Raw genomic sequence first — 6,089 nt, 5'->3', positions numbered from 1 at the left:
GGCAGGCAGGCAGGCAGGCAGGCAGCAGGCAGGCAGGCAGGCAGGCAGGCAGGCAGGCATGGTCCAGATGTTGTATCTGAGAGCTCACAACTAATTCACAGCAAGAGGTGGGATGTAAGTAGCCTGGACCTGCTGTGGACTTTTGAAACCTCAAGGCCTCCCCCACCCCCACACCCCGCCCCCCACCCCCCATGACACACATCCTCCAGCAAGGCCACACCTCCTAGTCAGATGCAAATAGTTCTGAGAACCAAACATTTAGATGTGTGAGCCTATTCTCATTCAACTACCACAGAATAGTCTATGAACAATTATACTAAAGTGTTCATTATGTTTTTTATTTCATATTTTGTTTTTTCTTGAGTCCTTCATGTCTTCAATAAGGAAATAAATGTGTGAGATGCCCCCCCCTTCTTTGCCTATCTACCTTATGATAATCTGAGAACCTGTCAAAGTATGTTCTCAGTTCCTGGTTTTCTCCTTGGGTGTGCCATTTTCAAATGAAGACAGATTTAGGTTTTGGTTTTGTCTCTTAATACTTCCTTTCCACATGACTGGAGATCTCATCTACCATTGGAGACTTCTATGTTCCTCTCTTCCTGTGGCTACACTCCCAGTCCCAGCTGAGAGCCACATGTATTTCCTGGCACTTCTGTTCACATCTACACAGTACTCTACTGGGTCAAGTGGGAGACAGTTGCTGGAGAATAGACTCAATGGAAGGAGCCATGAACATCTGGAGACTCCCAGGCCCCTTTACAACCTACTTGTAAAGACCATGAATTACAAAAAGGGTTTCTAGTATTTCCTAAGGGATTCCACAAACTTACCTTTGTCTTCTGCCTTTTAGGAAGCAGTGGTATGCAGGAACAGCAAATGGAGGTGCTGGGAGGCATGCTCACCACCCTCGAGTCAAAGAGATGGTCAAAATGAAAGAAAATGTCAGGCTATCCATGAGTCCTGAATATAAAGTGACTTTTGGCAATGAGTTATTATTATGTATTTGACATGGAAAGGAATTCTCTTTCTTTGTTTCTTTCTTTTTTTCTTTTTTCTTTTTTCTTTTTTCTTTTTCCTTTCCTTTCCTTTCCTTTCCTTTCCTTTCCTTTCCTTTCCTTTCCTTTCCTTTCCTTTCCTTTCCTTTCCTTTCCTTTCCTTTCCTTTCCTTTCCTTTCCTTTCCTTTCCTTTCCTTTTCTTTCTTTCTTTCTTTCTTTCTTTCCTTTCTTTTGTTGTTTTTGAGACAGAGTTTCTCTGTGTAGTCCTAGCTATCCTGGAACTCACTCTATAGACCAGGCTGGCCTCGAACTCAGAAATCTGCCTGCCTCTGCTTCCCAAGTGCTGGGATTAAAGGTGTACGCCACCACTGCCTGGCAAGGAAGGGAATTTTCTAATCAGAAAAAAATTCCTATGTAGGTATTTTAGAATACTATAAACTTTATACTAAACCATGCGCCATCTTTTAGAATGCACTAATCAAGGCTAAGTACATTTTCAAACACAAGCTGTTAGGTAAAGATTTCTATTGACTGAAACAAACTGCCCAACGATTTGTCAGATGATTAATCATGTCTGTAAGTATTTATTTAGTCCACGAGGATAAGATTGAGATGTTGGTATCTGCTTGGTGAGAAAGGCAGGAATATTTGGGAGTAACTGAATGAATACCTGTTTTATTTTCAGGCCCACTTGATTAGATAGATGGAAGCCATGTTTGACATTGTTACAGGCATTAAGAAACAATGGCTAGATAGATCATAGGCCCTAGAGGAGAACCTATTATTATTATTCTACCAAGTAGCCACAGTATGACCTCAACCCACAATGTGTTAATACTATCTCCATAGAATAGTGCATCTCTTAACCCTCTTCACGGAGGTTTATTACAGCAGATAGCCATTACCACAGAGACCCACAATGGGTTAACATGCAGAATAAGGGACTGAAAAATGCTCTACCTCAAATAGGACATATCATACCCTTCCTGGTTCAGAAATCCTTGTGGAAGAGGAAGTAGAAAGACTGTAGGAACCAGAGATGGTGGATGACTGCAAGTGTTATATGGACACAAGACAGTTGCACGTATGAACAGCATGAGCTAGATCTCTGCAAGCTCAAACCAGACAACATTTCAGGATGAAGCAGGGAGGGGCATAAAGTACTACACCCTTCTGGGGAGCTATTGGCCATTGATAGCTGCTGAGAGAAGGAGAGTTGGTTTTCATTAAGGATATGATCCCTGGTATATCAACTGCTCTCCAGGTGTTAGGCCACATGTAAGAATATTTGGACAACACAAATTGGAGTCAATGGGCTTGAATTTAAAAACAACACACACACACACACAGGTAGTGGGGCAAGGAAGGAAGTTGTCATGAATATGGGAGGAGTTGGGGGAAACGGTATGAGGGTTTGATCAAAATACAACATGTGAAATTCTCCAAGAATGAATAAAAATATTTTTTTTCAAAAAGGCTTAATTTTGCGGTGATATATATTTGACTCAGCTTCCAGTATATTAGAAAATCCCCAGAATCCTGTTATTTTCATTACCCATGGTGTAAGTAACAGTCTTCCCGCAACCCCCTAAGCTTGCTTATGCTACCACAGTACCTTTGCTTCTGTTTGTCCTGCTACATGAGAAACTATTCCTTAAGACTTTCACACAATTGCCTCTCGCTTACCAGTCCTAACCACGACACAACTCCTCCCCTCTGGGGAAACTGGCAGCAGCTTCCTTTTACATCCTCTGGGTCACTGGTCCTGAAGGTGTCTCAGTTTTCCAGAGCCAAGGTCCCCTCAGGAATTAGACTCGTAGAAGCCTTTCCAGGATCTTATAGCAAGTGTACTGGCTGGTCTTATGTTGACATAGAAACTAGAGCTATCTGAAAGGAGGGAACTTCAGTTGAGAAGATGCCTCCATAAGATCTACATTAGTAATTGATGGGAGAAGTCTCTGCCAGTTGTGTGTGATTCCATCCCTGGGCTGCTCGTCCTGTGTTCTATAAGTGAGCAGGCTGAGAAAGCTGATACAAAGCATCAGTCCCTGCTTCAAGAATTCTGCCCTGTTTGACTTCCTTCAGTGGTGAACAGCAATGTGGAAGTGTAAGCCAAATTTCTGTGAGTCGTGGTGTTTCATTCCAGCAATAGAGAGCTGAACTAAGAATGTAGACATCTTCATCTCCCAGTTGAAACCTACAGATCAAAAGGTTGCTTGGTTGTGAGTAAGCTAAGAAACGTGGGCATATTCCGGTTTGTGTAAACATCCCTGGATTCTAACAAGTCAGAGGCTCAAACAAAGCCCTTTGATCTTTCCAGGGATACACATGTCCTACATTTTCCAGAATACATTCCTAGAAGATTCGAATGGACTGGGTGTGTTTAAGACAAGAATGCAGATAATGTCTTTGCTCTAAGAAATATTTATTTTATAAATGAAATCTTGGTGTTTATGGGACATGGGTTGGCATTCTCTTCTGGGTTTTTTTTTCCCTCTCACTAAACCATTCTAAGATGAGAAAGACAAAATACACTGATTTACAGTGAGTTTGAATGCAATCTGTTAGTATAAATAATGGCTAAAATGTGGTAGAACCATCTGTCACTTTAAGGCAAATACACAGTTTCTTTTAAGAAGCTCATAAATAATAAATATATCCCAAGGCTCTGAAGAATTGAATGCATTTGAGAGGAAGGTAGCTGAATTTTTCTCACCTAGAGTACAAATAATGTTGTCATAATTCCAAGTCTCTTCTTGTCTTCCTCCCTCCCTCCTTCCCCTCTTCCTCCTCTTCCTCCTTTTCTTAATAGCCCATAAAACTACTCAGGTCACGGCTCATCCTCACGGGACTCTTTGAGACGCACAGAATATTTGCCAAGTTCCATTTTAGTCATGCAGCATATGGCCAGGTGCTCTGCTTTACTATCACGTAGCCATGAATATGCATGTGTGTTGCATGTAACACACACACACACAGGCACACACACACAGGCACACACAAACACAGGCACACACACACACAGGCACATACACACATGGGCACACACAGGCACACACAGGCACATACACACACAGGCACAGGCACACAGGCACATACACACACAGGCACACACAGGCACATACACACACAGACACACACAGGCACACACAGGCACACACACACAGGCACATACACACACAGGCACATAACACACACAGGCACATATACACACAGGCACACACAGCCATATACACACACAGGTACATACAGGTATATACATACACAGGGACATGCACACACAGGCACATATACACATAGGCACACACAGCCATAGACACACACGTGCACACACAGGTATATACACACATATGCACACACAGGCACATACACACACACAAGCACACACAGGCATATACACACATACAGCCATAGACACACACATGCACACACAGGTATATACACACATATGCACACACAGGCACATATACACACAGGCACATATACACACAGGCACATATACACACAGGCACATACACACACAGGCACACACAGGCACATACACACACAGGCACACACAGGCACATACACACACAAGCACACACAGGTATATATACACACAGGCACATACACACACAGGCACACACAGGTACATACACCACAGACATAGGCACACACAGACACATACACATACTTTTTCAGTTCTAAGTCCTAAATGCCCTCGGTAAATTGACTGAGTCTAGGGAGATGGAAATTCAGCCAAAGGCTGGAGCTTGCTGCAGTGGCTTAGAGCTGGATATGACACAAAACTGGATTATAATGTCATCCACTAACTGACAGATCACTTAGTGTCTTGGAAGAGCCTGTTTTCACACTGCTGAAGTCCTCACAGGGGAATTCCATGTGGGCTCCTTATTGTCAGAGCTATTTTTCACCCAATTTGTTTCCAAATGATGTCTAACCTGAGGTCTCCCCGCTGAGAGAGGTTTAAGTCATGATTAATGAGGAGTGTTTGGCTGGGTCCACCTGGGAAATGGCCCATCTGCAAACTCCAGGTAAGATGCCGGCCACAGAAGGCCTCAGCTTGTGTCTGGCATAAGCAGCTTCCTGAGTCTCAGGCTCCTTATTGTAGCCACTGCAAGGGGTTTCCTGTTGGTCATGTGGCATTTTCAAGGGCCCAGAGACAAGTCTCACTCTGCCTGGTTCCTTAGAAATTCATGGAGTATTGCCCCTAGTCTTGATATTAAATGAAAAAGGCTTTCTCAAGCTTGCTGATTCTCCTCAATGCTCCCACATTATATGTGGCAAGACAATTGCAACTGATGAGACAGCAAAACCCTAGCTTCCAAGAAGGAGCATACTGAGAAGGAGGGGGAATACGTGACTCCACCTGAACGCACTTGTGTTTCCTATGTACCTTCTTTTGTATGTTAAAGCATATCCGAAGTTTCGATGCAAAAAACACTTTTTCAACAAACTTTTTCCTCGGTATATGATTTGTATTATTCCTCTAATAATGTGAATAATTGAGAACTTCTGGGAGGGAATGTGCTTTCATGTAAGGAATAGGTTGACAGAACTATGCACTATTGAAGCCAAATTGTAGCATCAAATAATGTGAGTACAAATTTGGGGAAGGAATCCTACTTTCTTTTAAAATTCTTAGCTGACCTCCTGTAGTCAGAACGCTTGGGATTTTGAGGTAAGACTGGAATATATAGTGAATTCCAGGTCAGCTTAGGCCACCCTGTAAAATCCTGTCTCAAAAACAAAAAACAAGCAAAAACTAATGGTGTGTGTGTGTGTGTGTGTGTGTGTGTGTAGTAGTAGTAGTAGTAGTAGTAGTAGTGGTGGTAGTGGTAGTGGTAGTGGTAGTGGTATTGGTAGTGGTAGTAGCGGTAGCAGTAGTAGCAGCAGCAGCAGTAGTAGTTGTTGTAGTAATGTAGTAGTTGGAAAGTTACTCTGAGTAACAATGTCTGCTCCTCCACTTACTCATGATGCTCTTCTTTACTCACTGTGCTCCTTCTCTTATTCATAGTGCTCCTCCCCTTACTCACAGTGCTCCTTCTCTTATTCATGGTGCTCCCCCTTACTCACAGTACTCCTTCTCTTAT

Source organism: Mus caroli, chromosome 10 (assembly GCF_900094665.2).
Source record: "Mus caroli chromosome 10, CAROLI_EIJ_v1.1, whole genome shotgun sequence".
Taxonomy (NCBI): Eukaryota; Metazoa; Chordata; class Mammalia; order Rodentia; family Muridae; genus Mus; species Mus caroli.
This window is presented reverse-complemented; position numbering follows the sequence as displayed.